The following is a 12,468-nucleotide window of genomic DNA, read 5'->3' as shown; positions in this document are numbered from 1 at the left end:
AAAAAAAAAAAAAAAAAGGAAAGAAAGAAGCAAAGAAAAAATATTTTTGTATATCAACATCCTTTTTGACCTTGGCTAAACAAATTGTTGAAATAATTTAAAGAAACAAAATAAGGGAATCTGTCAGGAGAAAGGAGAAATAATATTTTTATGACCCTCAGTAATTTTATTTTTCTTTTTATACTTGGTAATACATGTGTACTCAAAAATATTCTAAACTGTAAGTCAAGTCATTGGTTACTACTCTGTATGATACATCAAAGAACTTATGATTCTTGATAAAAATTATAAAATTAAAAAAACCTGTGTTCAGTTCTATTTGGCAACATTTACTGAGGATCTTCGATTTTTACAAATTTTCTTTTAGGAAGGTGGGTATGTGGAGATGAAGCAAATGTAATAGGGTGTTACAAGTCTAAGAAGACTGGAATTTGCCAAAAGAGGCTTTTTTGCATGGTGGAACATGTTATTTTCTACAGCTACATAATATACAGTTTCTTTTAAGGATGCCACAGTTAATTATATCGAAGCTTTGTAGCCTTGAGGAGACAAGGACCCAATGAATACCAGAAGGCACATTCCAAAGACACTATCAATATAGATATTCACACCCTTTGGTTTTTTTTTTTTTTTTTTGCTATTTAGTTAGTAGTACTGACAGAATCCTAAGTATTGATGTAACCAGTTTAGAACTTTGATTCTTTAAGATCAGATCCTGCAGAATTATTTAATATATTCCACTAGTAATTGACCAAGTATTAAATAACTGTTTTAGAAGTTAACACATTTGCCTAACACATGCCTTGTCAATAGTATACTCCTCAGTAGAATCTGACTTTAATAACTATTGACTAATGTGTGTATATGAGTAGTGAATGTATTTGAATGTTTTGTTCTTATTTGGGAAGTATCAATTTTAATTAGTTTTAAAAGGTTTTCATACATTAGGCCCTATAGATTTGTTAAAATTTTCTTATACAGGAGAACTAGAAAGTATTCAAATCTTTGTAAAATTAAGTGGAGTTTATAAATTACTAATCTTGGTTTTTACATTTATGTCTGCTGACATCACTGAATCTTTTAAGAACTTTTTTTCCTGAGTTGCTTTTTTTTTTTAAAGAAATAAGGATGAAGCAAGGAATATATAATTCTTGAATATAAATTTTCCTATTTGTTTTCTCTTTTTCCCTTTTCTTTTCATCTGGAAAATGAATCCACATTTCTTTTAATAAGTTTTCCTTCAATTCTTTTTCTAGTACGTTCTTGTCTCTCATTTTTTTCTACTCTTTTTCTCCCATTTGCCCTACTCTGCTCTGCTGTGCTTTGCTTTGCTTTGCTATAGGCTGTTGTAGTTCTAAACCTTCTCCTTTCAGCCTCAGCTCTTTGGTCAGATGTTGTCTTTACACCTCTCAGCCTACTGCAGCTCTTCTTTATTGTTGGTTTCTTGGCTTTTCTTTTTTGGATAGTTGTTCCATGTCCCTCTGTTTGTTGCTCTGGGGTGCTTTTAGAGAAATAGTTAATTTCTTTTACTCTGCTTCCTATAGTGTGTAATGAGAAGAAATGAAAGCAATAGTAGAATAACAGATAACAGTAACTCTTTAAAAAAGAATAAGGTAGTGCAAGTGACAGGTTATTTAAAGGGTTCCCAGCTCAGAGTAGTTAAGTTGAAGGGCTAAATGCTTCCATGAATGTAGAGAAAATGTGTAACTTAAAAAAAATTAACTTTCCAAAGTTGCAGGCAATATTAATATAGCCAAAATATCCACGGAAGGTTCTGGATAGATTTTCATAGTTAAGATGATTATTTTTATTTTTTTTTTGTGTGTGGTCTTTGGTATTTTATGATAGAACACCTTCACCTTGGTCTCCAAATACTTTATGAAAAAGGCTTATTAGAGTAATACAAATCAGTACAATTTCTAAAGGAATTAGAAGCTGTCCCTTAACTATCCACTTTTCAAAATTCATTTCACACAATTTGACTAACAGTATTTCATTGATAAACTCTGCTGTGCTTTTCTTCTCATTTACATTCAAGTAATGCTATCTACTTTTAGTAAATTTATGTGAGTAATTTATTAAATTTAATCTTTAAAGCTATCGAATGTGCATATGATAGGCTAGTATAGATTTTATAATATAAAATCACTGTCACAAAGTAATGAAAACAAATCACTGTTTTTATAATAAAATGAAATGTGGAACTTCTGTATTTTTTAAATAATTTTTTGGGGGGATGGTTTTTATTTTTACTGACTTCATGACTTTTGGGTTCCTAGGTTTAACTTATTTTTCTATTATTGGAGTTTATAAAAGTTGAAGGTACCTAGTACTGCTTTTTTTGCCTAAAACTTGCTCAATTCATTCATATCCATTATGACTTTTAGGGGACTATATGAAAATAAAAACTTGGGGAATGGTAGGTGATATAATTGAAATGTAGATCATAATCTGTTCATTGTTTGTTGTACCAAATTAGGGATTCTGAGGATACATTTTGAATATTTGTGTATGTTTAGCATTTTGTCTCTTTGTTAGAAATCTCTCAGTGTGACTTGTTTTTAATAGGATGTGTCTTGAATTGTGGGCCAATCACTCTTGAAAAGTATTAAGCCCTTTAAACACACTGGTTGGACCCACAGAGGGAAGCCTACAGGTTTATTAGCACTCCTTAGCCTGAAAGCACAGCATACCCTTTTAGGTTGCACAGCAACAGACTCCTAGCAACCATAATAGATTGAATTTCTAAGAGTGACCAGGCCGGATGTAATAATAAAGCAAGAGGTACAAACAGTTGTCATGGTTTTCTTTTCACGGTAAGTTAGTTTGATTTGGGAACGCTTAGCCTTTGAAAAATGGGCAACCTTCTTATAAAACTACTACTGTTTGTGCATAGGACTTGTATTAAAATAGTAGTAATAGTACCAAATTTAAACAGCTACTGCTTAAAAACAATATACCCCAAATAACAACAACAAAAAGGATACCATGTAAATAACTTTTTAGAGAAGTATTTTTAAAGTGTAGTATAGTAAAATCAGGTTTTTTAAAAATAAAAAATTTATATTTGTGTTTTCTCACTCTTGTTGTGATCCTCTATTTAATTTTGCATCAGCTCCTTATAGTTTTATGTGATTTAAATTATGTTCATGTAAAACTAATGATATAATAAACTTTTAAAATTTATCTTAAGAAAACAGGCCATTTGAACTGTATATAAACTTTTTTGAAATTAAGAACTAATAAGTAGTGGAGCACAGAATTTATTAAAGAAGAGTAAAGTTTTAAAATACATAACCCTTTCAGTGACAGTAAAAGTATCTGTGATATTCTTAAGAGTATAATATTGTGCTGTGACTTAACATTTCTCCTTTGTGTCCTTTAGTGTGTGATTGCTAATGTAGCCATGAAAAGGAGATTAATTCAGATACATTCACAACCTGAAACAAGATGCTTCCATCAAAAGAATCAGATCCTCATATAGCTGCTGGAGCTGGGAGTGGAACTACAGTCTTTGACAGCAATAAGCTGTAAATATACACACATGCTAATACCCTTGATTTGTTCATCTTTTGTGTCAGCATTTGGAAAAGATTGTTAAAGTGGCAGTTATAGTAAGACTGGCAATTACAGTAAAGAGCAGAAATTAGGTATTTGTGACCTATTATATTTCATTAAAAGACTTCCTTATTAAAATGGCACTGCTTACTCTGATTACTTGACAGCTGCCCTAAACAGATTAGAAAATACACAGCTTCAGCTAAAGGTAAATCAGCCTCTTTAAGCAAGCTTATGGCATAGAACAAGTAAATGGTATAGTGTATACAATTTTTTTTGTGACAAATTTGCTTGAGGTATAGATGTTTGTCAGTGATTAAGTGATATATTCGTTCATATTCCTATAATAATAGTTTGCTCACAGTGACATTTCCCGTGGAGATATTTTCATAACACCCGTCTGATATATGAGCTCCTACTAGCGGACCTTATTATGAAGCATCATAATTCAAGAGATCTGCATGGCTTCAAAGAATCTTTTTCTTGCTAAGTGATGAGTTACAGCTCCAATTCAATGTAAATACTTCCTTTACCAGGCAAAATTCTAATTTTTGGAAGTTTCGCCTTGAGGTTATCAGTTTTTTTCTTTACCATTTAATAATCCATGGGAGCCACTGTGAATGTAATACTTGAATTTGGGGCTCACTTTCAGAACATTGAATTTTTTTTTTTTTTTTTTAGAGAAGAATTCCTTGTGGTACTTGTTACCTTCAAGATATTTCAGTTTACTTTGTTACGTAGTACAGTGACTTGTATAGTGACTTACATAGTGACTGTGTAGCACTTTATAGAAAAATCCTGCCTATCAGTTATTCTGATAGTAGTTTAGCAGTTAAGTTGCCTGACTTGGTACATATTGTAACGTTGCAAGACTTTGACCTCATATTTGACATCATGAGGAATGGCATAAACAACTGTAGATCAGCCTGTGAGTATCAAATCACAGCATGCTCTTGAAGACACAAACACAGGTTCACTATGAAGCAGATTTGTGGAAAGCTTACCTCCTGCAACTAATCTTGAATGTAGATTTTTGTCAGGACTGTCACAGCGTTAATAGCAGGCTGTTGTAGTATTTGCATGGATTTGTAAAATTTCCACAAAGATGCAAACCATGCTGTGTGAGATGCTTGTATGCCAGTTCCACATACACAACTATCTATGACTTATATCTTTAGCTTAATTTTTTTTTAAATCTGATGCACCTTGCATGAGGTGTGTTAGCTTGCAAAATTATTAGGGAAAAATGTGAGTTATACTCCTTTGAATAAGAGATACTGGAGTTCAAACCCTGGTTTTGTCATTTGGTAGCTAATTATCTTTAAATAAATTTCTTAACTGCTTTGATCCCAGATTTCTAATGTAAAATTGGGAATATTACCTACTCTGTAGGAGTTTAAAATGAAAGATAAAGTGAAAGGGAAAATGAGATAAGTGTATATAGAGAGCTTAACATGATAGCCTAGAATTAATACTCAAGCTGTGGAAGCTAATATTCTTATTTCCATCTTTCTGGCTTAGTCTTTGTGGTGAAGGATATGAGGAGGGTTTTGCAGGAAAGGGTAGCAGCTGAAAATAGTAACATGGAACTAGATAATTGGAAACAAAATCGTTTTCAAAGAGGAATGTTATGCACTACATATTAAGTCATTTTTAGTATTGGTAAGTGATTAAGAATTCTTTAAACTTTTATAAAATGACCTCTCATTCAGATTGCAGTCTTGGGGCAGGATCTTTAAAGTTTACAGGAGCAGTTATAGAAAATGCACTAAGAGATGAAATACCTACTACTTTGTACAAAGAGTGAAATTTAATTAATAGAACAAGTTTAGTTATTTTAGTAAATAAATACAGTGAGGCTCGTATTATTTAAACAGTCAGCCTGTCTTTAAAATTTTCTTCCGTGTAAAAGTCTATAAGAGCAGAAGTGACTAAACTGCGCAGGCTTATGTAAACACCTTACAATGTTGATGTAAGAAAACTGAAAATGAATATAGCTTCTGCTTAAAAGAAGTAAGGCAGCAGTGGAATCACAAAGTTTGATTACTTTTGGCACTTTTTGGCCTACCCCTTAAAACTATTTAATGTGTTCATCATTGATTTACAAAATATGGTTTACATTTGAGTATATTCTGTTGTTGCTTAAGTGATCATAAAGAAAGCATTTAATTTAACTAGAAGGTAATATTTTCAAAAGAATAGAAGTCGTTTGAAATATAATAATGGTTTGCAGTGGCTAGTGTGATTAAGTTGGTTTAGGTAGTGGTTATCCTATTTCAATTCTTTGAGGAGCGTACATCTAGCTTACCTAAGATTAGTGAAAAGATGAGGCATAGAACGTGCATAACGTTGCGGTGATATTTTACGAGTGAGAAGAAAACCAGGCTAAAATGATACTTTTAGAGCCAGGGGAAACAGTATTTATAAAGATATAGTTACACAGATACAGTCTTTCAGATAAAACCATTAGCTGATTCTAGTAGTTCTGCACATTTTAAATGATTTTTTTCCTTGAGCACAACTTGTGTGTGCATATTAAGCTGTTTAATGACATTTTAAAGAATTAAATACTGCCAAAATAAATACAAAAATGTTAAATTTCAGAGCTAAAATACATTCTATTGATAGTTGCCATTTCTTTTTACGTGAATGAAGATGTGATTTATCTTGTGTGATACAATATCTGACTTATGTATGGTACAGTTGACCACTTGTAAAAATGTAGAACATAATTGTACTTTTTATGCTTAATTGGATATCATGTCTAGCTCGGTGAAGATTCATACATTAGCTTCATAAATTTTCTTGCTACATAGAATTTTTTTTCCTAAAAATGGAGAAGTTCTTGCCTTATGGTTACCTTTCTTTCCTTGATATTCGGAGCACTTTGAATGGTTGAATAGGGGAAAGTATAATATGTATACAAATACAGTAATATACATATATATGTAAATACATATACATATGAAATAATGTGGACTTTCTTTTCAGGGCAGTGTAAAGTTAGAATTCTTCATATTGACATAATTCCTAGGTGAGAAAAACTAATTAAACCACCAAACTTATCCAGACATTCACTATTGATAAGGCCTTTTAACACCAAAATGTTTTATGCAAACCGTATACTATATATAAATGCTTCTCAAAGTGTGAATGGAAGACCGCTGGAGGCCTTTTTTCAATTCCCTGTCTGTGTGAGGCTGCGTTTTCTTCATAACTTCAGCCAAAACAGCAGATTGAGTATAGAACTAGTTGTTAGAATCTGTCTTTTATTAAGCAAGACATTAAAGGATTTTATAAAATTGTAAAACAGTTCCATACTTATCAAGTTTTTTTATTTTGGAAAATTTATATTATTTTATAATTTAAAAATAAACATAGAATGATTACTGTTTTAAATTAATGCATATTTATTATATTTCTCCATTTTATTTTCTAATAAGATGAGTATAGATAGATAAAACTAATGATTTAAAACTGAAGCCTTATCAGCTGCACAGAGCGACTGTTGCTCATCTCTTCTTAATTCTGCATTCAGAATGTCACATTTCTAGCTTGAAAAGTAGCTATATACACATTAGTATACAAGTTAGTAGAAACCACAAATCTGACTTTTTTTGGTGAGGAGGGAAAGAGTGAAGAGTTGGTTGTTAAACATTTATTATGACTGGTTACATGACCGGATATAATATATGCCAACAAAAGTTCTTTGGGATTTTCAAAAAAATTTAAGATCTGAAGGGGTTCCAGGTGCAAAAATTTGCTTATTATAAAAGAACTGTTGCTTATTACTATACTATGCAAATTTAACAGCATAGTCTATGCAAATATATGATTGAGGCAGGATTTTCAGCCAGGACTCTGTCTCTAGGGCCACTTTACTAGTCTTTTTTGCAGTGTCTTCCAACAAAATTAACTCCACAAAGTGATTTGAAGTCAAAAGATACATGATATCTTTTGTTGCTCTCATCATACTAAGTACATAGCTTACTTGTTAAATGGTTCAAGACTATCAGTATTATGGGGATACAGACAAATGGAAAGAGAAAGGGTTATGGACTTGAGTGGTTAGGGAAACCTTCAGAGGTGAGGCAAAGCAGGACATGGATCTTAGAAGATTGTTTTGGAGGTGTATTGTCTGTGATGAAGCGATTGCAAACAGAATGGCATAGTGGCAAGTATGATTTTGTTATAAAGAGTTTGAAGAGTTTGTTGGGAAATCGTGAAGCAGATGGAGTGAAAAGGCAAAGGCTATGGGATAACCAGTCAGTGTATATTTTTAATAAATGGATTACATATTAAGGTGAAAGTGGTCCTTTAAGGAGATTAATCTGGCAGATCTGTGTAGAATAGATAGAGCAGATCGGAATTCAGGGGAACCTCTCCCAATCATCTGAAAGGAATAATAGGGTGAAGAATTTGGGCTTTTAATTCAGAAAGACTGTGGTTGAAATCCTTTTTCTGCTCGTTTTTTGCTTTCAGTTCATGGATAAGACATAGATAACAACTAGTCACTGGGGATGTAAATATTACTAAAGGTGAGAAAGAGCCTAATACAGGTTAGATGCCTGGCACCGTATTAGGACCCTCCTTAGCAGTTCTGTTCTAGAACTTAGTGGCAAAGGGAGAACTGATCCTTCGTTACCTTGCATGTGTCCTGTAGTCTGCCTTCATTTTTCGTATCCTAGGGTCTTTGCCATAGCCTGCCCCAAGATCATTCCACAGGCAACCTTGCTCCACCCCTTGCAAGCTATCTGTTGACTATCCTGTAGGCCTAGAGTTGAGTATGCCTGAATCTCCATCTGTCATGAGGAGTGTAGTCCAGAACTCTGCATGGGAGTTCAGGGTCCTGGGAATCTTTTGAAGTAGAGTCTAAAGGATTCAGGGAGTATGGGCCTGGGCTGTGCAGACTTCTTGCCTCCCGAGGAGGTACCTGGCCAGAGAGCCAAAGCAAGCCCTCTAAAGGGTGTGGCCCAGACCAATGGCTTCTGTTGCCTGAGTCTCAGGGGGTGCTGAAAGGGACATCTGACACGAGTGACAAATGAGCAGGGTTTATTTACTGTTAGTTATGGGGCATGAGAAAATGTGAGTGAAAAAAAGATGAAAGATCACTGGGTTCGAGGAGAATTATGGAGCCACTGAGAAAGTAGGACAGTATTTGGGAGTTGGTAGAATGGGACCTGAATGTAGAATAGCCATGTTTTGCCCCAGCACCTAATGACCTCCTAGCACTTTACCAAGCATCTAGTACTGACTCAGTAAATTTTGAAATGCAGGATAGATATTTTGATTAATTGTGCCGGAGATGAAAATAGAGTCATTGTAGAATATAGATGAAAACAAGGAAAATTAGGTCTTGTGGTTGGGGCCACTGTAGCACTTTCGATGTTAGGTAGATAGCATTGATTAGCATGGTTATCTGTAAGCTATTAGTATGTAAGGACTGTATTATGTATTTAATTTTTGTATGTGTGACACCAAACAAACAGCTAGTCTTTCTTAGATTAATTGAATAATATACAGGCAGGAGTTTTTAAGAAATGAATTGGATTTTAAGGTTAAGATAAGTGACAAAGACAAACTTGTATCATCAGTAAAGTGGTAGGCTGAGGAAGTTGTAATCATAAAAAACAGATTCTGAGCAATTGTGGTTTTTGCTCACAATGAGATAGAAAACAGTGAAAGATAATGTTCAAAGGATATGTTTTATTTGCAGCCTATTTGGAAAGAAGTAAACACAGATTAATAGACTAGCCTGAATTTTTCACTTGATGTTTACAAGGTAGGTAGATACAGGGAAAGGTAGTAGGGGAAAATGATTGGAATTAAAGGAGTAGGTTGAATTATAAACATTTAACTGCAGATATGTTTGACTCATGTTGCTCAAAATTGTTAAGAAGTATTGTATAGTCACTTAATAATATGTGTACTACAAATAATGCCTCATGTCAGAAAATGTATTTTATAATGACAGTTAAGTAAGAAAATATGGGAATATGATTAAAATTGCCAGGTTCTTTTTGAGAATTCAAGTGTGTTAATTATTGTAGATTATTGCATTTTTGCGGTATCTGATTTGTTATCACTTAAATACACAGCAAACACCTGTGATTGTTTTAGTGATCCTTGTCTTGTCTTTTCTTCAAGTAATCCCAAATTTGTGTATTTAGACTGTTGCCTATTCATATATACTCAGCTGTGCTTGTTTGCTTTGTTACTTTTCTATGTCTAATGGACCAATATAAAAATTTATGGCAACTGTCACTTAATGTCACCTTTACCTTTAAAGAAAAAAAGATAAAACCAAATCGTGCCAGGTAACTATGATGCTCTTTATAGTTAACTAAATGATCAGATATACTTTGTAATAAGTTTATCTCTGATATCATGGGCCAAATTTAGGGAACATATATAAGCACATACATGTAAGTATATTTGTATATTATTGCTACTCCACATTTACTTTATTAGCCAATAAAAAGTATTAGTTTAAAAATAAACTTGTATATTCTTCTTCCTTGAACAAAAGATCTTTCTTTTAAAAATTTCCATAAAGCTAAATTATTTTTAAGAAATTAGCAAATGCATGTCAGCTGCTAAACCATTCTCACTTTTGCTTCTCTGCAAGAAATTAGCACAGTGATTTTCAGAATTGTTTGCTCTTTCGTCTTCATGGTTTAAAAGTACATTTTCTTTTAAAGAACGCTTTTTTCTCAGATTTCCCGATTTATTTTTCTTGTTATTAGAATACTGTGATTATTCTTTGAATTATAATTCTTTGAAAACTAAAAATTCTCTTATGTAAAACCAAAAACGGTGTCTTTTTTGACTAAATCAGAAACATTTAAAAATATCACTGCATTCAGTGAAGAAATACTTTTAAAATAATTCAGTTATTTAATTAATATAATTAATACTTATTTACAAACTTAATAATTTTAAATAATCACGTGCCTTCTGCATATCAAAGAATTCATTTATAATGTGAACTAATTGTTCTTGCTTTTAATATTTTAGGCCACTTGGTCATTCTGGCATTTTATGGTAGAGAATACATTGAGTTTGGCTCATGGAAAGAATATGAGGTAATTTGAATACATGTTCTTTATAAATAATGAACTGTTTATACATAATACAGAGTATTTTTAGGTGTCATATATGGAAACTCATGTCTGAATTTTTTCAATAGTAATTTTCTTTTTTCATATTTTGAGATTTTTTTCTTTCTTGTTGGTTGGCAATAGTTAATATGGTAAAGAACTTTATTTTCTGTCACTACTATTTATGTTTTCAAGAAAACAGTATTATTATTTACATAGTTAAGTGTTTTTAGTTCATATTTTTAAATGCTTCAGTTAACCTAGCTTTCTGTGGTGCTGTAAAAATCACAAGAGAGTTCCTCCCTTTCTACCTACCAACTTCCCATCCCAACTAAACGTGCCCCAAGTAGCATTAAATGCATGCTGCATTCGAAAGTCATAACTGCCATATAGAGTTTATGGGGGAACAATAAAGAAAGAGCACTGGAACTCCAATAATGTAAAATTTTCAGGCACTACTCAGAGCGGTTTGAGAGCACAAATAACAGACTTAAGTTAGTCTTTCCCTGTCTCTTTGTTACCAATATGTGACCCTGCATAATGTGTGGGTTTGACATTCTAAAATGGCAGTCAAATAAGTGTATATACCACATGTATTTTCATAGTGGTTTCGTAGATTACCAAGCATTAAGCCTAGATCAAAGTAAGCTTCAATTAAAGGTAGAAAAATAATAGTTGACTTTATGAAATTCAGCCAATGATATGATAGTATGCTTATCAGCAGATATTAACTATTTGTTAAAGTAATTGGTTAACATACTGCTGATGTCATAATTCCCCTATTCAATAATAGTTCGGCTATGTAGGAAGATGCAGCAGCTTGTTTGTGTGAACTTCTGCTTCCGCTACAAACAATACTTTAAAGAGAGGCCTTCCACTGGCATTCAGAAAGGTGAAAAGAGCAGGAGTCAGTGTAGGGTAGATAAGTGGGAAGGGTTTCGGAGGGAGAGGCATGGTTTCTGTGAGTACTTATAAGCTGTTCATTGTCATTGGTCTTTGAGGTTATGTTTGCACCCAGATTACTTCCTTACCTTTCCAAAGAGTTGAAATGCAATTGCCAGCCCATCGAGGATGATCAAACATTGGTATTTTAGTGTTTCTTAATTTTTAATAAATGAAGACTGTATGATTAAAATTGGTATTATTTTATAGTAATCATGTGGTTTACTTATTTGTAAGCATATTTAATCTAGTAAAATTTTAAAAAGTGTTAATAATTTATCTTTAAGTCCTAGAGTTTAATATCTTAAGTTCTAAAAATTGTGTTCATATTGTTTCAATCAAAGATGGAATGATAAAATAGAATCCATCAGTCTTCACAGGGAATAAGGTGCTCCTTATTTCAATCCGATGTATGGTCTCTGTTTAATAGTCATTAAACAGAGGATGGAGGATACTTTTTAGTTTCTTTGGGAAGATAAGTACTCAACCTGCTAGTTAAGAGACAAAGCTTAAGAGAAATAAGCTGAAGCTGTATCCTCCATTTCAAACTTGTGGTTCTGCATAAGTCCTCTGTAGAGTACATCAAAAATTCCCCTATGCATTTTCTTAAAATTTTATGGATGTAAGGTTGAAAGATAAACTGAATAGTTTTGTGTCTAAGTCCTTCACAACATTATTTATAGTTAGTAATTGCATGTATGTATAGAAGTTACAGCTTAAGAGCTATAATAATCTTTATCACAGATAGTATATTTAAAGAGACTTAGTACCAACTCTTTTAAGTAGTTTTCCTAGGATATATTACAATTTTATCATATTTCCCAAACCATTTGAGTACATGTCAAGCCACTCAGACCTTCTTTTCCCT

General features: G+C 32.7%; 1 protein-coding gene across 12 annotated transcripts in view; it reads left to right on the top strand.

The window, feature by feature from the left end:
* RFX3 (regulatory factor X3) overlaps nt 1–12,468 on the top strand; it is a 296,327-nt gene that overhangs the window by 22,586 nt on the left and 261,273 nt on the right. For 2 of the 12 annotated variants that reach the window (XM_037727308.1, XM_037727305.1), the window contains exon 2: nt 10,576–10,643. The exons of 8 other annotated variants lie outside the window; for them this stretch is intronic. The gene's annotated coding sequence lies outside the window, so the exon portion shown is untranslated. Of the gene's footprint in view, nt 1–6; nt 10,644–12,468 lie in introns of those variants that run through there. 2 more of the 12 variants (XM_037727302.1, XM_037727300.1) reach the window with 2 other exon arrangements.

The sequence above is a fragment of the Cebus imitator genome, unplaced genomic scaffold (assembly GCF_001604975.1).
Source record: "Cebus imitator isolate Cc_AM_T3 unplaced genomic scaffold, Cebus_imitator-1.0 Scaffold227, whole genome shotgun sequence".
NCBI lineage: Eukaryota > Metazoa > Chordata > Mammalia > Primates > Cebidae > Cebus > Cebus imitator.
This window is presented reverse-complemented; position numbering and strand designations above follow the sequence as displayed.